The following is a 24,791-nucleotide window of genomic DNA, read 5'->3' as shown; positions in this document are numbered from 1 at the left end:
AGCCTTCACTCCATCACCTGCCACCACCCACCACCATTGAAATAATGTCTGCAAATATTATGCCAAGATTCTTGTTACCTTTAAATTTTAAGTCATTCATAAATGTATAGAATTATTAGAAAAGATAAGGTGTACAGAAGTTGGTATGAAACAGCACTGTAGAGGGGTGCAGAAGAGACCACAGGAAATACAGGAAAGAAGCTATGCAAAATCTTAAAAGTATTAGATGGAACAGTCTGCTAAGAAACTAAACATATCTGAAGTGTTGTGGATATGCAGGATTGCTTAGAAGGCAATAACATCAGTTGTTGGAGAGCATTACAAGAAACTAGAAAGAAATGGAAGGCCACTAAATAATGAATATAACTAAAATGATTCTATGAATATAACAATAGGATTCTATTCCCAAATCACAGATTATGTTAGATGCCATAGAGCATTCTACTGGATTCTCTCTGCCACTCTGGAAAGATGCAGATCTTAAGTCCTCTGTATATGGCAGATGTCAGCCCTCTGCAAGTGTCTTGGACAATGAAGGGCAGGAAAATAGCTCGAGGTAGTTAGATTTAAATAATTAAATATCATTTCTAATGCTGGAGAAAAAGAATCATATCTGAAATTTGCAGTGACAATGAATAACTTGAGGTAATGACTGCTTATATGAAATGTCATTTTGGTCTCACTTCAAGCTTTGACATAAGGTCAAAGTATAAACATGTCTGACATAAATGCTATCTTTCAATGGGACTAAGTTCCAGCTCTTATAAATAAGAAAGACTTCATAGAATTATTAATTATCACAGCAATTCTATCTCCAGTCTAGTTCCTATTAGAACAGTCTCACATAAATTTATATTTATGTATATTTGCAGGTCCTCTCTTCTAATTCCCTAGGAAAAAAATATATAATTGATTTTTCTGCAATTTAAATATCCAGTAGGTCCATTAAACAAATCATATAATTTAATAAGGGCTCTGATGACTAATGATAGCCCTGCTTATAACCAACAATGAAACTTCTCACATTATGCTTCGCTTGGTATGGTTGAGCTGTTAAGACGAATGCAAGTTTAATGCATGAGGATATCGTCAAGTTCATTGGCCAAAGGGACTGAAGTGAGTAATGATTCTTTCATACCATTTCAAATAGAATACTATTGCTGCTTTATTAGAAATACAGCATTTTTCCTAGCACAGCACTTCAAAGAACTTGTAGAATTCACTGTGAGACTATTCCTATAGGATCTTCCAACTTCCTGTTATTAATTCAAGCAAATCTAAGCTTTGTGTAACAATGGCTTTGACGATAGCCAAACATATCTATCACCCAAGAGCCCAAGAACCATTTTCTGTTTACAGGTATCAAATAAAAATATTAAATAGCAGATATTTTCTAGTATTAGTAATAAAACCAAACAAACATAATTAGTTCATTAAAAGGCACTGAACTATTCATAAATCATACGCACAAAAATTGTGAAATATCATTATAATAAAAGGCACTCACTAAGCATAACCAGAAGTCTGCTTATCAAGAGACATCAATAATGTCTTTGATGTATCTAAGCTAAAAGTGGGATGCTAAGAAGTATTTCCTTATAACTACATAGAGAAAGACTCACTGTGTACACAAGAGAAAATGCTTCCAAGGCCCTCATTCCTGAACATTAGCCAGTAGGGATATATATACAATAAATGCAGACATGGAAATTTGCAGAAACCAAGAATTTATCTTCTTATTCTCAGGAGCAGACATTACCCTGTGGACACAGAATGCCTCCTAAATTCATTCTCAGACAGGCATTTGAGGAGGACAACAGATGAAGGCAATGCAGCTACAAACAGGCCAGACAGTAGTGTATGTAGTAATAGTAGACATGTAACTTAAGATTTTTTGAATATTTCCTATAATTCAGTCATAGTTCAAGCAAAACTGAGCTCCGAATTGCATTATAGTAGACATTTGTAAGTAAATTGCAAACATTTTTCCATACAGATACAACTGACATTCTGTACTGAAGAATGTAGCAAGGAGGGATGAAAGCATGGAGTAACATTCAGATCAGATTTGTGCTGAATTACGGTTCACAGAGATCTTGGTTTTGACTATTTTTGCATCCTCAGATTCCATAATCCTCACTTTTTATTATTTATCTTCACAATATTTCTCAGATATATCTCTTTGAATAATTTGGATGCTGGATGAAAAACAACTTAACCTGTGGCTAAATTCTGGGAAGAAAAAAAAAAAAAGTAATCTAGAGTGTGTTGCTATGAAATATCTGAATTTGCTAAAATATCATGGATCTACAAGAGTTCATGGAAGATAAATAACATGAGCTTTTAGCAAGTATTGTAAGTTTCTAGCAAAGAAACCAAGAGTCACAAAGGAAATCATTTTAACTAAAAGGATAATGGTGTTTCAGGTAGTAGGGTTTAGTAGCTCCAAATAGCGCTTTCCTTCTATGTACTTTTTGAATAACTCTAGCGTTTCAGGTAACCTGATGTGCAGTTACTAATTACAATATATTAACTTCCTATTAATAAAGAATAAACTTAATTCACAGAATTAAAATAATATATATTTTTATAGTTTGGTTTTAAGTGTTTTCTGCTATAATTTTGAGAAGGTTACATCAGGAACATATAGTTACAGCAACCCATATCTTGCTCACTTTAACAAAACATAATCAATAATGGAGCCACGTTTAAGCTTTAGTCACTTGCACAGGGAAACAATGGTTTGTGCAGATGAACGGGTAATTCACAAAGAATAGGATGGTCCGGGTCCTTCAGTGGACCAAACTGCACAAATTGAATCACTGAAGAGGTAAAAAACTTGGATGTTTCTAACTACTGCCCGAAGTTATTTTCTATAAAGTTCTCCCAAGAGTCATCCTACCACAATCATGACGAATGCTGTTCCTATTCAGCTGAAGAATAGTTTCTCCATTCATCCCTAGAAAAAAAGCTGTAATCTCAAAGGAAATGGAATATGGAAATACATTAGTCATTAACTTCACTATTAAATGGACCTTTGTAGTGCATGCAATAATTCAATTTCTGGTGAAATCTCATTTTCATAAATTTTCTTTATCTTATAAAAATGTACTGAGATGAAAGTATTTATTTTCTCCCTTTCTAAATCAGCTAACTTGGGATAAGTGGCTGATTTTTATTTTTTCCAAAGAACAAACAGCAATCTCACAGATGCCCACAAAACCAACAGGTGTGCACCAGTACATGGGATTTGCTCCCAGTCTTTCAGCAATAGAAATTTTGTTCCTTTTAGGAATAAATCTTGAAGTATGGTAGATAAAGGAGTAAGGTTTCAAACTACCAAATCACAGAGACATCTGGAATTTTGCTAATCTCTTTGAGATGGGCTTACATAAGTGCACACCATGTGAAATTCCAAATGCACTTAGGAACACATTTAACATGTAATATTAGAGATTTATTGATATACTCCTTTTGTGCATGGGAATGAATCATTTTTATTCCTAAGACTAATTTATATCTAACATTTAAAATCTCATCATAAGGATTCCTACGATCTCATTGGTGTTGTTAGATATTTTGGGGGAGGGATAATAACCACGATAAAAAATGAAACAATACAGAAATGTGATTTAAAACAAATTTAAAACAGAGAGTTCAGTACTCATAAAGCACAGAGGGATGAGATACTGGGAGAGAAGAAATAATTAAATCACTTTGTTCAATTTCCCCTTTGAATTGTGGTGCCAGAACCACTGCAGGCAACAAGCAATGCAGAGTCTTTTGTGCCACCACCCAGCCAGGCTTGTTGAGCTGCACGTAGAACTTAAACCACCTGAATACAAAAATGAGAGAAAAGATTCCGCTTGAAAATGCATGTTCCTTCCCTTTCAGTCTCACTGAAGAAAATACAGATTTTCAAAAAGTCACACAGTTTTTAAATGAGTTCGTCATTCATTTCTGTTGAATGATGATCCTAGATATTATAATATGCTTGATATATAACCCTGTATTTTAGTATCCTTAACAAATCCTAGGGAAAAAAAGTGACCTTTCTATTGTCTTCCTATTTCTTTGGTTTTTTGTTTGTTTGTTTGTTTGTTTGTTTTGGTTTTGTTTTGTTTTGTTTTTATGCATACTCTTTTGCTTTATACATAGATCTTTTCTTTGGAAACAGTTACTGTCATAATGGCTTTACACACATGGTTAGAACTACCAGATATTATTGTAATATGAATATATATATGATAAGTTAAAACTATGAGTTAAAGTTGATGGCTAAAAGAGAGTAAAGGATGTTGGAAAGTCAATTAAATTAGATGTAGACAATGATTTCCTAGACAAGATAGTATCTTCATCTACTCTACCTATCTCTAGATGTGGTAGTCTCAGAAAGAGAATTCAGCATGATAAACCCTATCTAGTATGGCAAACAGACATATTTCTATGATGTATATCTCAGTTTGTACCTGGCTATATCTGTGCTACTAAAAGATAACTATAATTCCACAACTCACCATGGTAGGATGGAACCCATGAAGCAATGGAAAAAAGATAGTATGCTAGACAAACATGCTTCCATGACAGAGAGTTGACAGAAGTTTTCCAAAGCACTTTAGTTAGTGAAAGTGGACAGCTTCCTGGAATTAAGACAGCTGTTTCTATTCAGTTGCTAGCTTGCTTCAGGTTCTCAACTTGAGGAATATTTTCTTCTTTAATTTCCATGGAATAAATATTTTCCTCAGAAGGCCCAATAAACCGTAGCAGTTAAAATGTTTTTTCTTTACTGTTATGAAAATGTGCAGAATCAGGGAGTCTATGCCAAGGGTATGGTACTAAATTATGGTGGGGCTGGGAGGAATATCCTGTAGCACTGCATTCAGTACACTTCTGTTTCCAAAGTGTAGAAGAAACATGGCAAGTGGTGTGAGGAAAACAACAATGAAAAAAATCTCTTTTGCAGAGGAAAATAATTATTTGCTACTAACAAGAGATCTCAAATGTGAAAAGGACATAAGAAATCTTAAAAGGATGGCAAAAAAATAATAATAATAAAAAAAAATAATAAAGCAAAACCTCACCATACAGACTAGAAGAGTACCTCTGCAAAGGAGAATAGAAATGAATTAACACTGCTAAAGTTATAGTTCTGGTTTAACAGCTCTGCATTCTGTTTGTGATTCTGCTAAAGATTTCATGTCTGACTTTGAGGAAATCTCTTCTCATCGTAAGCAAATGAAAAACAAACTCATCTTCCTGCTGGCCGCATTTTGCCTTCTCTGTGTGTAAAACAAGAATAAGAAACCTCATGTTTACTATTTTTCAATTTAAACTGCCAGATCTTCATGGCAGTGTCTGATAAGAAACTAACACAATAAGGTTTTGATCTCTGACACTTGCAGTAGTATAAATAATACTAAAACTTGACTCTGGGTCATTTAAATACAATTTGGAGCATGTCAGATAAAAACCTTTGTAGGTTACCTCAAGGTTCCTGGTTTCTGATGTTTAGAATCAGGTCAATGAAATTCTGCATTCAAGGTTAATAAGAGAAAATGTGCATACTCATGTTATGCACTAGCAAACAACAATAAACACTGCCAATTCCTAATTTTAGCATATCGCATACAAGGATGTTCTTAATAGACAAAGCTAACAGCCCTTACGAATGACAAGAGCTTCACAGAGTTCAAGCATTAAGTACTGCATTTTTCTGAGTGTATTTTTTGAGACAGTTTGCTACGTAAATCATAGTTTGTGACTTGAAAAACACTCAGAACTGGCCTAACTCTGCTCCCATTAAAGCAATCCATAAAGTCCTGTTATCTTTGCTGGCAGCAGAGGCAGGAGAGAGCCAAGTGCTTTTGACAATCTCACCCTTGTTCAACAATAACAGACAACATCTACCCTAAAAGACGGTTAAAGTTCACATGCAAGCATTAAGTTGGGAAATGTCAGATTTAAGCTTCAAGGTTCACAAGCAACAATTTATCCCCTTGTTCATCTGTGTTGTGCTAGTGTATAATTATGCATCCTACATGCTTTCAACTGCCTCACTCATTGCACCAAGTGGCTGGTGCTCACACATAACGAGGTCTGTTCAATATTTCACTTGATCCTCACCATTGTGTGCATGGCCTTATTTGCAGCATGCAATTCCAACCTGCTTTAAAAGCAGTGTTACCAATATTCTCACAACACTTTCTGTGGAGATCATTAGTACAATATGTGAGTGGTTTAGATATTCATCACTTCTTTTCCACAGCACCTCTATGCAGTGAAGAGAGGATATTATCCCATTGCACAGATGGGGAGATGAGTCAGACAAAGATCAAGGATAAATGTTTTGCTAATTTAGGGTGTCCAATTTCAGATGCCTGAGATCTGATTTTTTTTTTTTTTTCCAGACTAATTATCAAAAGTTCGTATAGTTAAGTACAACTATTATCTAGTTCAATTTCAGCTAGAAATGTTAGCACTTCTGAAATTCAGGGAAAAAAAAAAAAAAAAAAAAGTGAACTATATAACCTGTGAAAAAATTGTGGATCATCCACAAATCACATAATATCACAAATCATCCACCACCATCACATAGAAACACAAAGACCAGAGAGAGCACAAGGGAGTCTGTGACTCTATGGTAACATTTTAATCTCCTCAACCCCCATCTGTCTTTCTCTTTCAGTCTCTACATACCTTCTGATTCCTTTAACAGCTAGAGCCCCAAATAACAAGATAGTAAACTCATCACTCCCAAATTATGCTTACAAATAATTTACCCATAATAATAAATAAATAAATAATTCACCAGTAATGACATCTTTACTTAAAAACTGTTAAATTAGACATTTGGGCTTTTTTTTTTTTTTTTTTTCAGGTTTCCTACATTTGGGCTTTTTTTTTTTTTTTTCAGGTTTCCTACTATTTGGCTCAAGTCTTATTTGTTTTTTTCCTTGGATAGGAGAAATTTCTTTTGGGTGGGTTAGTATATCCATTTACATGTGCATGTCTGTATGTATTGCTTGATATTACATGGATTTAATGAAAAATAAAGGAACATTTTGATTATCATTCCATATTGTGTACCTTTACAGAGGATTTTAAGTTAATTAAACAACCAAGAGTGTAGGTATTATAAATACATTTAGAACTGAACTGTTAAGCCAAGGAAGGAAAGCCATTTAGAATTATTAGAGACAAAGGGCTACCTTGAAAACACCCATAATTACAGTCAACCAAATGCCAGAATCCTTGTCTTTTGGAAAATGCAAGAGTGTCCAGACAGCTCTGAAACACTTACTCTGAAATAGCCATGAGGAAGGGGAAAGCCCACCTAAAAGTACTTCAGGAAAGAAACTGTGTTTAGTTGTAGCTGCAGAATTGCCAGAAAGAACTCAACAAAACAGAGGGTAATAATTATGTATTTTACTAGCATTTTTCCTCTTCCCCACACAGATTTTTATCATGTCATATTTAATGTTTTCAAGGTAAGGCTCCCTTTCCTCTAGCCTCCACACATTATCTAGATCCTTCTTGTTCTCATTAGTTGTGGATTACTGAAAAAGAAATTGCTATGAAAACTGGAAACACAAAAACTGGGATCTTCCTGAAAGCCTCATCATATTTCTTCATTCCATCTCAGTGACCCATGGCTGCATAGCTGTCCAGTAGGAGAGCTAAAAACAACACTATTAACACTTCTCACATGCCAATCCTATTTGCCCTCTAAAGAATTATATATATTTTGCCCCTTAAGGGAAGTCCACACGTCTGCAGGTTATAAAATACTGCAGTCAACGTCAGGTAAGGACAGGAGATACAGAATTTTCTAGGCAAAAGGCCAATTTGGCATTGAAAGTACTGAAGTCTTGGGAGACAGGTGTGAGACAAAATGGATAAAATATTGGTGCCTCTGTCCTCTGTGAGAAGGAGAAGCACAACTTAAAGGTAAGCATGCAGCCTGACATAGTTAAGGCTAAGCATATAACCAAAATGTTCTGTTCAGGCTTCATAATCTACAACAGCATCCCTACCAGTGACAATAAATTTGTTAGGAATCATCAGGCACTCAGATACCAGAAAAGGTTATGTTAGTACATCCAATAGGCAGTACCAGGGCCCATTTTCTCCTGTCACTGCAAAGCATTCACCCATGGCACTTGCTTTTTATTTATTTTTATTTATTTATTTATTTATTTTGACACAAATAAGCACATATCATGAATTACTTCTTCTTTCAGGAACAAATAACAAAACACTTCAAAGTTAAAACCATCTGCAGTGGAAGCACTACATTCGTTACTCTAGAGATAAGCCATTGTTCAAGAGTGCTGTACAACTCTGCTTTTCCTTTCTGAATTCAATTATTACTTAGGCCAGTAGAAATCCAGTGGAAATTGGAAAATGCTGCGTCTCAAATAAGAGAGATTCTGTCCAGAACCTTTCTGGAAAAATCTTGGCCTTAAGGCAGTGATTTCTTGCTCTCAGGCCCTGAGTTCAATGGGTGCTGACATACACATGGATTTGTTTGATGATTTTCATGGTGGTGTTGTATGTATGCATGAACTTTTATAACCATTGTGTGCACAAGTGTTATTGATGAAGTGTTAGAATGTAGGAGAGCTTACTTGAAATGGTTGTCAAATCTCAAGAGGTGCCCACAAAAATTGAAAAACCCGAGTGTCTGATTTTATTTAAAAGAGCAGAAACCTGAGGAAGGGAGGAACAGAAGAAGAAATCGTTGTTAACATTTCCAAAATGCTTACACAATGGAGTACATATCTGCATCTTGCAACAAACTACCTGGAGCCAGCACTGACACAAACCAATATTCCCCACAGCACAGAACAACATTGTACTGCATGGGATTGGAGGCTAAAACACAAGAGGCATTTAGCCCTTGGCAAGTCACTTCATGAGCATATAAAATTTCCTTTTCCGCCAAGTGTGGGTAATACAGATTACCTACATCACTGAGGTGTCAGGAAAAATATTTTTAAAAGTAGTTTGAAGATATAAAGCACAAAGAAAGCATAAAGTGTCGTTATGCAACTCCTTATATGTTGAAAGAGCTAATTCAGCAACATACACCTTTCTTTAAGGAGGCTATATTTAAACATTGTAAGCCTATAATTATATTTCTTTATTGTTAATAGTTACTGGCAATATAATAATATAATATAATGATTGTCAATAATAAATAGTTATTTTAGAGCATCTTATGTCCTGAGGCCTTTCATTGCCTGTCATATTTCAATTAATAACAAAAAAAAAAAAAAAAGAAGAAAATATGTATTCTCTGAAAAGACAATGCAGTTTTACTTTTATGTCTTTGCTAGGTGCAAAGAAAAGGACAAAACACAACAGGATTGTCTAGTGCCCTAAAGTCTGAGAAACTGTTACCTTTACATTCTTAATACTAACCAGCAAACCTCCCTTGGTTTCCTAAAATTAAATGCCATCATTTGACTACACGGCACTTCAAATGTGTTTGTTTCAAGTGTGTTACCTTTTTAGTTGTTTTCAGAAGAAAACAGAGGGAAAAATAAATGGCTAGTAACAGTGGAAAGCTTTTTAAAAACATGTTTTTTAATACACAAGAAAAGTGAGCCTTCAAAGCTCATGCATAAGCACCTACATAATTGGCTGGATTTTCAAGAGCACTGAGCTTGCAGCAGTCCCCAGTGAGACCAGCAATAGCTTTTGGATGCTCAACAATTTATCACAACTCAACAATTTCCCCCCTGGGCATTATTTACAACTATGTGGTAAACAGAAAGCTAAAACATTTGAAACTGTCATTTTTGGTTGGACTCAAACACCTAACTCTATTAGGCTCCCCTGAAACCTCCCAAAGTATTTCCATGTCTTTTTTTTTTTTTTTTTCTCCTCTGGATCTTACTGCAAGAAACAGGCCTAATTTAAATGAATACTGCACGCTAAGATTCAAATGTCAAGACTGTATCATGCTGGTAAAGGTTACATGAAGTAATGATTAATTAGTCTTTTTCCTCATTCAGGTTTTATTTGCCTGTCAATAAAAGACATTAGATGACTGTCTGGCCAAAATATGCATTATTTCCAGCTCTGTAATATCACTGAAAAGTAGGCAGCAGTTCAATTTGCCAGCAATAATTTATTGTGTAGAATCAAAATTCTGCAAGCAACCTCTTCTCATCTGTTACTTTCAACATCTCCTACAGCTATTTGATTTTTTTTCTGGCTTTTTGTGTTAACTGGTCATCTCCTGCCAGATCCCAGCTATCTAAATAAGACTCTGCAGCTTGCTCAGTGGTTATAACTGTGTTTCATCCATACAGAGTGCCTTCACTTCACAACAAACAGGATTGTATATTTCAGTAGTATTACCAAGATAAAATACAGGAGGATATTTCTCACAAATGTTCTTAAAAAAAAAATAAAATAAAATTAGGAACTACCTCAGCTTTTTTCAAGTTGAGCATGTGGCCGAAGTTTGAAGTATTATTGAACTGAACAACAACAACAAATAAAATAAAAATGAAACAGTAAGAGTAAATGGCTTGCAGGCACCAAAATCTGCTGCTAAAAATGGACAGGAGTCTTCAGTGCCATCCTCAGCTATGTGCCCCTTCTGTGGTGTCAGTGAGCACTGCAACAGAGACACCGAGGGCACACACTGAATCTAAGCAGTGGGAAGCAAATGTTTTTGGTCACCTGATGCCTCTACAAGCCCCCTTCCAGGTGGAAAGGAGGGAGTTTGGAGAGCTAGCAACAGCAGCAGCTACTTCTGCAAAAATCTTTCTTTCCTAAAAGCCATAATTCCTGCAAGCAAGAGTCACAAGTGAATTTTCTTGTTTAAAAAAGCTCATAGCCTTCTCTTGGTCATTCCGATTTTTCAAAACAAACATAAATGATTTTATTGGTTTGTTTGCTTAAGCTAATAGTATGGCTTAACATGCATTTTTGTGTATTCTCTCCTCCCTCCCAGGATATGAAAGACAATGGAATGTAACAATGGTTAATATTTGCAAAGACAATTGGAGCAAATGTGCATGTGAATGCTACACCTTTTTCAGACAAACTTAGGTCTTCACTTATATACACTACCAGCACAATCCATTCTGAAGAAACTCTGAACTGACTGATCTATTCTTGAGTTAGTCATATTATCCATGCTGATAAAGAATATAAAAATGTCGTTCAACAGTCTGTTGGCTTGGGGCCATGGACTAATCTTCATTTGGTAATTGAAGGTTTATATGATGGAAAAAACTTTATAGAAACTGTCAAGTCAATGAAAAGTAATGAAGTATAAACATCTGAATGTCACCTAAATTCCATCTCCTTAGAGGAATTGTCATCTCTTGTTTTATCAGCAGTTTCAAAAATGAAAATAAATACAAGTTATGCATTACACCTGATGAGCAGCAAACCACATGTAAAAGAACAAAGAGTATTTGGTGAATGGCTTGAAACAAATTAATTCTTTTTTTCCTCACAAAAACAGTTTCTTCTTGGCTGACATAAAGCATTTGGTCAATAAATGGGCCAAGAAAAAAAAATGAAAAAAAAAAACAAACAAACAACAACAAACAAACAAAAAAGACATTCAGTGGATATTAGAGCTCATGTTTCTGGCAACCCATAGGTTTGCCAACTAAAAATATAAGAACCTGGATAGAACAGGAGAAACATGATATGGAACATAGTTTGAAGAATGTGTATCATTGTCCCCTACATATGGAAAAAACAGAGAAAGAACAGACACATGTTGCTTCATTGTGATCTCTCATTAACTGTTTCCCCAAACCTCTGGCACATCTATTTTTTCAGTTTCTTTTAAAGTTTGAGTTATTAGGTATTTAAAACCCACAGGAACAAAACCATAAACTTCTAACTTCTTTTAGGCTGCAGAAAACAGTTTTCAGAACACATTTTCTTGTGTTTGGTAATGCCCAATCCTCTCAAATCTCAATGTAAAACTTTCTGATCATCCACTTTAGTGTAGATATATTTATATTCTTAAATGAAATTAGGATTGTGATCCAAATGTGTTCAATGTGGAGATTTGAAAGGTCTCCCAAAATATTTTGAGTTAGGAGATTTAGTGGAAACAGCCCTGCATGGATGAACTGCATTCTATGGAGAGAAAAAACAAACAAACAAACTAACATAATTTCAAGCATCTCTAATTTACAGCAAGGTGAACACCGAAGACTTAAAATCTTGGCTCAGCCGCTTGTGACAGTGGCCTTGTGCTCATTGATCCCTGTAGACTTCCTGTAATTCACCTCAGGGTGCTTAAAAGCCAAATAAATAAATAAATAAATAAAGATTTAAAATATATATATATATATATATATATTTTTTTTCTGGCACGAAGTACAGGATGACAAGTTATCTATTGACCCACACAGATGCTAAGAGCATTATAAGTGGACAAAGAAGTTGTGAAATTTATAGGACCCTCCAGGCATTTCTAGGAACCTATAGGAATTTATTGGAAGAATACCAGACATTGTGGAGGCAGTGGACACAGAGTTTTGGTCCCCATGTGCCCATGGTCCCCATGTGCCCATAGTCATCTCCCAACTCCAGATCAGGAGAAGACCTGTGTGAACAATGTTTTCCCAGATACTAGAGGATATTAGCTAATGATTTACCCAATAAATCTTCTGAAAAAAAATAAAAAAATAAAAAAAAATGATGAGGAGACCAGGCCTGCAAATTTGTTCCAGAATGTAAACTTGGCCTTATTTTTGTAGTGGTCCTAAGTCTGAAGTCCATTTCATGCCAGAGCTCCATCAGACTTCGCAAAGCAGACGACCTAAGAGAAGTTTGACTTCTCAGATAAACATTTCTCCCATTTCTGACAGACTAGTACAAAGAAGAGCCACTTAAAATATTCAGCTCTTTATATCATAAAATACAGATGAAAATAGAATATGTTAGCTGGAATAAAACTGCCTGTTACAACTTTTTTGGTTTTGCAGGTTTAAAGTCTGTTTTCTACAGGCAACTGGGCAAAGTACTTAGGGATATGCCCAGTCTTAATGCTTTTGACATCCCTTCACACAGCCTTCTCTGCATGAAATGCCAGGGCCAAGACAACAGAGTTGTACTTGGACTGGAGACCATCTGCTTAATATATGTTATTCCTCTTCTGGTCAGCCTCCTTCTCTTGCCAAGTATGTCAGGTGAAGGGAGAAACACAGACTGAGTAAGAAGGGCACACTCAGGCTCATTGTTTCACCACAGCTAGGAGCTGAGAACAGAAGGAAACTAACAAGCCCAGTATATACAAGGGGACAAGGGGTAAAAATATCAACAGGCCCCCCGAAGAAAAACAAACAAGCAAACAAAAAAAAAAAAAAAGAGAGAGAAAAAAAAGTGAGAGAGAGAACAAAGAGAAAAGATGATATCATCTATTTACTTACTATAAACCTTACATATGTTATGAGTAGGAAGGTAACATTCCTCAAGTACATGAATAGTAACTGAAGTTGGCTAGTCCTACCAAGAGATATCTATTCAAATAAACAAGAAAAAAATGAAAAGCCTTCAGCAAGGAAAGTCAAAAGGTTCACTGATCAATATAAATTTTACAAATGGACAAGCCTTATGAGCTAAATAATTTCCAGGGCTATTTCAATCAATTTCTCCTTGGATTTTCCTGTCCCTTACATTCACAAACTGTTCTTTGTTTTACCTGTCTGGTTTAGCTTGCAGTGTGAGAATAAAACTTCTAATTATATCATGACTTGCAACAGCAATGTCAAGCATCAATATAATTCATATAAAAATATGTATTACACCTTACAAGGAAAAGACCACAAAGAATTCAATTTAATGCAACTGAAGCCTCCACTGATTAAGTTCACCAAGATTAGTCTCAAATACTCATTAGATTCAATGGATCAGCATTCTCAGCAATGTTTGTAAATTAACTTTTACAGCAGACATACTGGGGCATTAAAAATATAAAAAAGAAGACTACTAGTATTGTTAGATTCTATTAAACTGTGAAGTGTCCAGATTGCTTAAGTAGTAGAAACGCAATTTAGATGCAAGTTTGTGACCAAATTTCCCACGTCACATGGAACAGTCATTACTTGATACACTCAGCACAGTGACATCTACAACAACATAACTTTAGGAAAAAATTAAAAAATTCCTCCTACCTTGAGCAATTCCTTTATCTATTACCACGGTGCCTCAAAAACATAAAGAGCCTGAAGTTTTTGGTAATTACCTCCCTCAAGCTATATCATCTACTTTGCAGTAGATGGTTTTGTACAACTAGTAAACAATGACTTTGTGTCTCTTTCCTCTCTCATTTTAATATGGGTTGTGTTGTCACATGTTTTCCCTGTAAATCCTTGTGTTCCTCTCTACTAAGAGTCACAAAATGTTGCACAAGCATTTAAAAATAACTTGTTTGCTCCTGTCCATGAAAATGGAAAGATAAAAGTGTGAGGTTGTCAGTGTACTCAAGGCTGGTTACAACTTAATGTAACATTCATTAAATACTACAGCCATATGAAGATTAAGTATCATATCCCTTAAAACCCTGCACGCACACACACACACAAAAAGTTAAGAGGTTGGTCACATCATATAACTAAGGTAAATTAAAGACCTGAAATACATTCTACATAATATATCACTGTATATGTTTACTCCCAATCAATTACATATTTATTATTATATTTCTGACAAGCTAAATTAACAATAAATTAATGTCTAAGTTGTGAATTCAGTTCTGACAATACTATAATACAACTAAGCTTTAAATATCTGCATGTAACTATTTGGCTACAAACATAAGCAAAGGTAATGGAGTCAAAAACTGCAGACTAATTGCTTCAGTTGAAGGCTTATTATCTTTCCAATTTCAAGCTCAGCAGCAGTTAAGCAGTAATATAAACTACTTTGGCATTATGAGCCCTTATATAAAATTCCCACTTATTTGTATCTTGGTTAGTTTTTATAAATAATAAAAACAATAGCTATTTATTTTCAGACTGACAAAGGATGTAATTGAAGGGTTAAAAACAACCAACAATAACCCAACAACAGTGCAGCCTTGAGACTTGCCTGTTTTTATAGTTTCACAGAAACTCTCCACCTTCTCCTTTCTATTTTTTTTTTCATAAACTTTTCATGTGTAAGCTCAATTTAAATCTTAAGTACTTCTTCCTGTCTCATCCTCCTGCACCAAGAGACACACTCAGGGTTTGATTCCCTACCCAGCCAGGACTTGTGTACTCCCTTGTACTCCCATCCATGAGAACAGATGCAACAAGGGCACGAGGCTTTCCCACACAATGAGGTTGGCTCTTCCTATGACCACTGAAGAGCTGCAAAGGACATGTGAAGTTTCAGGCAGCAACACGTGATGTCTAGGATGATGTCTAGATGCTTGTGCTCTCTCAGTGACTCACTGCTGAAACCCTGTTGACTAACTCTCTCCATCCCAGCACATGTCAATTTAATAAAATTAGCCTGTCCTCCTGCACATGTTCATTTACAACTTGACTTTTTCAAGGTGGTCATGGAGATGGGGAAATCCCTCCCCAGGTCACCCCTCTTTCCACAAGAACCGTAGAGATTTCCCTGTCCTATCTCCAGCCTCTCTCACAAAGGCTACTGGTCATGATGCTGGCACTACAGGGCTATTTAACAAGAGAAGATCCCAAAAGAGTCCCTGTTGTTCATCTGTGACCAGATGTTGTCCAGCAGGGTAGGAAAAATCCCACTCTGAGAAACAGTCCATCTGTTGTTGCCACCTGCAGTTTTGATCACAAAATCATATCTCATAATATTAGTAGCTGTACATTGCTAGCCAGTTACCATCATACACCATGCATCATACATCATGCATCTAGCACACATTCTCTCGCAAAAGAAGGTTTTACTCCAGCAACAGTAAGGGCACAGGTAATCAGATAACCCAGGGATGAGTTATATGAGGGAGAAGGAGAAAAGCAGAACCTTTTCCCTGTGCAAGAAGAGAAGCTTAACCTTTTTTTCCCCCTCCTGTTCTTCCAGGGATCATCTCAACTGGCAAAGCCAGTTGCTGCTTTTTTTCCCACCATGCCCTCCCATGTGACAGAATATAAGGCAGAGACTTCAGTTAATGCATTATTAAGTATTTATTTTGAAGACAGGGTATTTATGAGGAGACAGAGGGAGTCTGAGAGGTGGTAAAATATAGCTGTCTTCCCTGATTCCCTCAAAGCAAGTAAATAAGCAGTTAGCAGTGTGTTACAGGATGGAGAAACTGAGACAAAGCACTGCTCAAGGATACATCAAGATTGCCCAGTAAAGGCAAGAGAAGAGGCAATGCTCTGAACTCTCTTTATCATACAAAGCCTGTGGCTAGTTCTCACCTTGAAACCCCTTCCTCTGTTGGTGCCATCACATCACCCACATGGACAACAGCTGCTTTTCTTCACTGTGAGCCCTTGGGAAGGTTGTAAAGCCTGCTGAGACCCTTCAATGACTGTGTTCCTGGGAATGGTGTGTGTCATTGCTGCTCCGTACAGCAGGGCCATCACCCTAACCCTATGCAACATGATCACAGCTAATTTACCTCCCTGCTTCTGCCATCATCTCCATGTGGGATACAGAAGGGTGCTGCCATGTGCTCACTAATTCCTTACAGACCAACTACCTACAGGAAGCTTCCTCTTCCTCCATAAGCCTCTTTAAACACCAAATCCTGTTGTGCTTCTGCTGTAGCTCCCATAACTCCTCCAGACAGCAGTTATTCTTTAGCTCACTCATCTCTTCTCTCATTTTGCTTGATCTATGGAGGATTTTCCTGCCCTGCATAGTTTGGGCAAGGAGGTGGGAGGTAGCCATTTTCATTTCCATCATGCTTAATAGCTCCCTCCACAACATCCACAGCTTTTGTAAATGGATTTTTGTCTGCAAGCAGCAGGCTCTGATCTTCACACTTGGCTTGTGGTCTTCAGCCTTGGCTCATAACCTCATCCTGACTTTCAGGAAACTCTTCTCCATCAGTCTCCTGGACCCTGAACTTCAGCCTGCTTCTCTTGCCCATCTGGCTTCCACTTCTGAAAGGTTTTGTTTTTACCCTTGACTGCACATATCCTTGGCTCATCATCCCTTTATCTACTTTCCCATTTAATCTGTGTGGGCTTCTAATTACACCACAGTATTCCTACTGAAAAAAAAATATAATAAAAAAATAAAAATTGAATTACTCCTTCTCGGAAAAGGTCTTTCTGCATTATGCAAGAGAGAGCTGAAAGATGTATCTGTACCTTACCTCAAAGTTTAAAATTGCTTCAGGTTCCCAAAATCTTAGAATCTGATCCAGTCCCCAAATTTGATTTATTTATATATTTATTTTTCTCTCTCTCATTTGCAAGTCAGCTTATAACTATCCAAAATCCTCCCAGAATTTAACGTTATCTTGATCATTTTCTGGTGAAGTTCTTATTCACATCTAATGCTTCAGAATGAGTTTTAACTTTCAGACTTTCTCCTATGACTCTTGCCATACATTCTCTAAATGTCAAGGAGTACATCTCTCTAATATCTTGAGTACTTACTCATACAGCCTGAGTTCCTACAGTATCTCAGAAGCTCATAATATTTCATGTACTTATCCTCAGGAGATCCTGTTGTTCTTGTTGGTTTTGTTTTTATCAACATAAGGTGATACTTACAATAAGCTGCTGACTGCAGCCAGGGAACTATGTCTAACATAGTTGCTTAAAGCCACAAGGGAAGTCTGTGACACAGGAAGCACTAAATCCCATACTCAAACCACTGGACCATCCCTGAAATCCCACTCAGACTTTGCTCTTTGATCAGAAAATGATATTAACTCATCCTTCTATTCTTGAACACCTCCACTGATTTCAAATATAATTCTCTCTTCAAATTTATGTTCAGGAATTGTTTTGAAAGCTTGCTCAACCCACTCCACTCCATCCTCTCACTTCTGCAGTCAGTGTTACTCCACAATCACAGCTGCCCTTTGGAGAAGGGGTAAGCTCAGCTTTGTTGTTCTGCTGCTGCCAGCACTCTCTCTTCTCTGAATCTATTTTACCTACTTAAACCCCACTTCAGAATTAGAGAAGGAAGGATGGAAGGACAAAAGACAGGAAGAAAGAAAGGAGGAAAAAAAAAACCTTTAATGCAAAACACAAAATACATAAATAATAAATAATATTGTACTCTACATCATTTAAAAGTAATACCTTTTCTCACATCGTCCAAAGTGATCACGATTCATGGCAATGTAATGCTTTATAAAGATCACAAAGAAGCATCATTAAAGGCATAAGAACTGAAAGCAGCTAAAAACATTGTTCATGAAATGACTGTAGCAATGCATAGCACTGCTAATGGACCACAACTGGAGTGAAGAATTGAATGTTCTTTGTTAAGAGGTAATAAAATAAAATAAAATAAAATAAAATAAAATAAAATAAAATAAAATAAAATAAAATAAAATAAAATAAAATAAAATAAATATATATATTTTTTTTCTTACTGAGTTCAAACCAAGTATCCCAAGACCTAGATAACTGGTTAACTTCAGGGACAAGTTACTGACAAATTATTCTGACCTATCAACAAAAGAAAGATTTAATGAGAAAGACTGAAGTATAAGGTATCTATGTCAGGCATGAAGAGAGTAGCACTCAACCAATACTGTCCCAAGGACCAGAGGTAGAACACATACCATGAGTAATCTCCACTTGACCTGTCAAGCTATAGGCAGAGTTTAAAGTTTACACAATCTCTAATGTCATCCTATGCAATTACACCACCCCTTAGAAGTTGTGCACTTAGATCTACAGTGTTGGCACATCTGAGGCCTTCCAGAAGCACTTGCATTTCCATACTGAACACCAGAAAACAGCCTTCTCCCTTTGAGATGTCAGTGTTATGCCAAACATGTTCCTTTCCATCTCTGTCTCCCCCTCCTCATTGCTCAGCTGCCTGCATTCCTCACAGCAAATTAACAGCTTGAAAAGACTGCCAGTTTGATGCAATTTCATGTTCTTGAATACAGTGTTCTCAGGAGCACAATTAAGGAAATTTAATCTCTTGAGAAATAGATCAGATACCATTAACAGAATGAAACACAAATGTTCTCTGTGACTTCCTGGAGAAAGCCTGTGTTGGGTCTACAATAAGGTATGTAATTTACAGGGTTGTTATCAACAAAGAATGGTATTGTCTCATATCAAAAAACATATATATTTTAAAATAAATTAGGCACTTAAACACCTAATATTAAACCCTTTCATTAAAACAAACATACAAGAACCAACAACTTTGTTTTCTATACAAGTTCATAATTCTTTTCTTTCTTCTGTTTGCCAGACACTTTCCACAAGCAGACACTGCTCCTTGATTTCTATACAGTTGTAATAATTAGAGACAGAATGCTGCAGCGAATCAGTGAGAATGAGGGATTCTCACAAGCAGGGACTCACCTTTGGGATATGACAATTTTCAACTCCAGCCAAGAATGTAGGAGCTTTGCTATCACAAGTCACTGAGATAATATGCTAAATTAGCTCATCTCCTGGGAGACTCACTCCCACCTGTTCAACAGCCCCAGGCCAAGCTCTTTCCAGCCCACTGTCAAATCTGGGTAGTGCAGAGGTATGTCACGGTGCTCCTCAATTACTCTCAATGGATTTTATGCCACTGGGGTGCTGCAGTGGGGAGTCTGACTATGTTAGCTAATGGCACTGTAAATCAGAGCCTTCTTGTGATACAGTCAACTTTTGTCTGCTTCCAAACACAAAATTACAATGTTTTATCTCAACCCCCCAAGCACAGAGGATTCACTAGTGGCTCTTCTTGGTCTAGCATACACTTGGAATGCTATTGACAAATAGAAGGACAAAGTCCATTCCCTATTTCAACAGATAAAATTCACAACTTATAATATATGCCTTAACCTGCTCTACTCTACATCCTGTTTACAACATGGAGGGATCCTGCACTCTTTGGATTTGTTCTACTCATGTGATGGAAAGAGACTTTAGGGTCACAGAGAATCAGGATTGTTGTGGTCTTTCAGATGAAGCTTGAATTAACCAAGATAATTGGCACCCAGGTACAACTTTTTGCTGGACAGACCTCAAGCGAACAGAGCAGATCTGGAAAGATTTTAATTCACATCTCAGATAAAAAAAAAAATGAACACTTAAGATTATCTTCAGACCCAGGAACATAGCTCACATGAATTTACATTTATTTAACTACATCCCCCCCAACCCTGCTGAAGACGTGGAGTGCATCTAATATTTTTGTTCAGATCAGAGGAGCATTACTGAAACAAATCTCACAATTGCCAAGCTTTAACTCACATTTTTGAGTGACCTCAGAGCATACAAACTGGCTTCCCTGTGGTTGAAACTAAATGAGCAGATGCTGTTCAGCCATTAATGTACATTCACACCAGTCTAGAACTAGCTTGAAATAACCTGCCTCTTTAAAATGTGTATAATATGTGTATAATAATTTGGGACACCAATACCACCCCTCTCACCTTCAAGGGTCCACACAACTTCCTAATGTAAGGTCAGCCATATTTTTTAGTTAAATCTACTCTGAGAATTAAGTGTCAGCACTGGACTCAGATCTTAATAAGGTTATTTATGACCTTGAAGGAAGACAACAAAACACACAGGGATTGACTCCCCTTGCTACAGGAATTCCAGAGTGACCTGAATTATAAACGTGTAGGGAAGAAGTCTGCACAACATACTTTCCTCCACCTCTTTAGACAAATTTACTCAAACAGAGTCACATTTTAGCATAGTATATTAGATACTCCAACTGTACTCACTTTGCAACACACTGCAGGCTATTTCTGTGAAGTACAGAGTGGCAGGGGAACATTAGGAACATGAAATATTCATCTTTCATCCTTTTATTCCTGAGCCTAGCCTAGTTTTTCCAAGGTAAATGTGCTCTCTCTCCATTTGAAGACACCTATCATTTGGAATTTCATCTGTTCTGTAAAATTCAAAATTGATTATCTTAATGGCAGTTAATAAGCAGAACTGTTTTATTGATCTAATGCCACTACTTCATAGAGTTTACTTCAATAAGAAGCAGCCCTCGAGTTATTTTGCTTCCCCACTTAATTTTTGGCCTTGTACATGGAGCTGCATGTAAGCAATCATTAACTACCTCTTCTAGGACATGTGCGCATTTTGGAGCAGGATCTCAATCCCTGCAGGTCTATGACAGTTCTTCTTTATGCAGGAAAAAAATAAGAACAATCATTTATCCTGAGTGTTCAAGTATGAAATTAACCAATCACGCCTTTGAATACATTTTATAAAAGTTGTTCTTTGATAATCTGTGATCCTGTTATCTTTGGTACGCTGACTCATTTTTCAAAATACTTAAAGTCTCATAGTAGCATTATGCCTTTTACCTCATTTTGCCTCTTTCATAAAAAGAACAACAATAACAAGCCACCAACCTCCTTATTTTTATGTATGCCCTCCTTATTTTTATTTTAATGCCCAAAGGCCATTAAAAGTAACAAGAATTAGGCTAAACTCAGATACGAAATATATTAAACCCTAACAAATTTTCAGACTCATGTTAAAATACAAACAGCTTCAGCAGGCATAAACTACCACAGCACATTTACCCTTTCATTGACCCGCTGTTGCTATTTTCTTCTTTCTCTTTTCCTTTCTCTCTCTCTTTTTCTTCTTTTTCTGTTTAATGGAAAAGTGGTTTTAATCGAATATTCATATCCAGCTAACAATCTCCAAGAAAGAGACCTAGATTCAGTAGTTCTCTTCTGCCAGATCCGATGCCTATTAGTGTCTGCAGGGCTTTCTATGGACTTCTGAGCACTAGATATAGCAGAAACATGACTGAAATAATTGCACAATACATGTACACTGTATCTACCTACAACCATTTAAACAACAAATATATATATATATATATATATATATATATATATATATATATATTTGTGGCAGAACCTTCAAAGCATACAGAGGCAATTACTTCTGACTTACATCTTCATCAAGCAATCACAACTTGACTGTAGGAGAAATTGTTACATACCACTTACAGGATGTTTTCTGTTCATGATGCCCAAAAGACTTAAAGTTCAGCCCCATTAAATAGATCAGCAAGGAGATAAACGAATAAAATTCTGAATAGTTTAACCAGTTTGCAGGTGAGCGATGTTGCTTATCAAGAGGAAACTATAGAAACATTTTTAATTAGCAAAGGGAAGAAAGGGATGTTTATTCCATGGCTTCAAGCAGGTTAGATAGTGCATTGTTTAACTCCGTATCTTAATCATTTGCTAACTATTACAATTTTTGCAACTCTCAAGGCAGAACTTGCCTTGATTTCTATATAAACACGTGGGTCTAAATTAGATTTTTAACTTATGCCCACAAAGCTTCTGCAGGCTTTCCCCACCCTGTTCCTGCAATGTCTTTTCGTGCCCAGTTTCTGTTTGGGTTAGCAGGGTAGGACACAGCCAACTGTGTCACTTGCCTGCCTCTGGATCCCAGGGATGTCACAGCGATGAATACAGAAAAGGGAATCACAACCTCTTTACGACAGCAGCAGCTGCTTTAGAAGAAGATTCAGTCCTCCACAGACTAGCACTTTACTTTCAATTTTATCCCAGCTACAATTTTCAGTTTCTTGATTATTTTTATGCAAGAAAAAAACCTCAGCAATTCTTGAAATACACAAGCCAATTTTCAGCTGGAAATAGAATTTGTATGGAGTCTTTTTTCTGTTTGAACTATTTTAAATAAAATGAAGGTTTAGATCTGTGTCTGGTGTTGAAAGATAAAAGTGCACAGTAATCAAAGGACACAGGTTAGCTTCAAATCCCCACTAATGCCATTTGACTAATATCGTATTATGGAAACAACAAAAAAAATTATGGGAGTGAGCAAAGTTGCTTGCAGACTCAAACATTAATATTCATCAATATCATTGATATTTATATATTCCTGATATTTTTATTTCATGCTTACACTGGGGCAGAGCTCAAAGAGTGTGTACCTTTAGAATATTTAAGTGTACCATATGGATATAATTGCAACTCAATCAGTTATAGAACATATTCAGACAACTTTCTGCATAATACTAAAGACCTATTCTGAACATTTTGTACTTCACTGGGAAAGAGAGAAGTAGCAAAGACATGGCAAGTCAGTAGCTAAATGGTATTTGACAGGTGAAACCACTTGAAATAAAAGCAGCACTCCTTTATAAAGGGCAACCGACTTGTACTCAAGTTACCCACCCGACACTTTCACACAGCTCTAAGAAGGCAAGGGGCAGCCCCGCAGCCCTCTGTGTTTAGAGAAGGCCAGTGTGCACCCCTTCCTCCCACAAACACAGCCCGGTGATGCTAGGCTGCAGCAAGCAGTGACAAAAATATGTATTCCAAAAGCAATGGAGAGAAACAGGGAAGCATAACAGAGGTAAGATTAGATGGAGGCACAGTTTCTTTACCCTCAGCATCAAAGTTATTTTATTTTGTTTTAACTGATCTCTTCAGCCCGTTTTGGCCACCAGTAAAATGTCACCCTGGAAATGCAGAATTTATGGTGCTATTTGTGGTGTGAGGGTGCCCAGCATCTCCCCATGCTTCTCCCTTCCTTATCTCGTTAAAAAAGCACCAACTCACAAAACAAATACACACAAAAAAACCGTGCAAGGTTCTCAGCCGAGAACCTATCAAACCGAGGAGAACTATTTTAAGGATTAATTTGTGCCCTGAGAGCTCTGTTTAAATTATCCTCCCGTGCTGTCCTGACGGAGGATTAAAGCAGAGAACTTGCGGCGTTTAAGGAGGGATGAAGGGGAGGAACTGGAGCGGCCGGGATGCGTCCGGGGCCGGGCGGGCTGCAGCCGCTGCGCCTGTGCTGGGGGATCGCCACCAGGCTGTCCCCTGTGTCACCACCTTTAGTAGTGCCTGTCATTTACAGCTGAGGATGTCCCCCACCTCCTCCCCCTCTCTTTTTTTCTTTTCTTTCTTTCTTTCTTTTTTTTTTTTTCAGCCACCCGCTGATTTTTTTTTTTTTTAAAGGGAAAGTTTCTACCTCATCCTGTCCGGGTAAGTGCAGTCAAATAGGAATGCTTTCTTAAAAACCAAGAGGCATGGCAGAGAATGAAGTCTTTAACTTTCTACCTCTACAGAAACACATAAAGAGCCTACCAAGAGACAGAAAAATCAATCAAGTTCAGATAAGGTGTAAGCACTGCGATTTCCCCCAACTCCCTCCTTATGGCAGCTTTTGCTCCCCATGACACTGATGGCACCTGTGCAGCTAAGCACAAGCTGTACCCTGAGGTATCCCTCCAAGGAAATATCAGCCAAAAAATAAAACATAAAAAACAACCCTGAAAGTGACAGACAAAGTAAGAGGACAAAACCCACTTTTGCAATTTTATGTCCATCTGTAGGGTGGCTGTCACTGAGCCTTGCTGCCCACCTGCAGCAAAAGGGGGCCTCTGTCCCAGCACACTGCCCCACACATGCATGTAGGGAACAAGTTACAGAGCAAACCCCTGAGCCTGGAGGGAGAGGTGCAGTCTGTTAAAAATAGCACAGTTTCAGCCTCTCCCCCCCCCCCCAGCTTCCAGGCACACCGAGAGAGCAGACCTTGAGCCCAGCTACACAGTACTTTCCTCCTGCCACTGACTGGTGACTCAGTTGGCAATTTTAGGAATGCACACCAAAAAGACACACACATACAAGAAATCATAAATCATACAAGAAACACAGCTATACAATG

The 24,791-nt window shown here is 37.0% G+C and overlaps 1 protein-coding gene across 5 annotated transcripts in view; it reads right to left on the bottom strand.

Moving 5' to 3' along the window:
* DPP6 (dipeptidyl peptidase like 6) overlaps positions 1-24,791 on the bottom strand; it is a 549,348-nt gene that overhangs the window by 226,370 nt on the left and 298,187 nt on the right. The gene's annotated exons all lie outside the window — the stretch shown is intronic.

Source organism: Anas acuta, chromosome 2 (genome assembly GCF_963932015.1).
Source record: "Anas acuta chromosome 2, bAnaAcu1.1, whole genome shotgun sequence".
Lineage (NCBI taxonomy): Eukaryota > Metazoa > Chordata > Aves > Anseriformes > Anatidae > Anas > Anas acuta.
The sequence above is the reverse complement of the archived record's forward strand: the minus strand, read 5'-3'. Positions and strand labels throughout refer to the sequence as shown.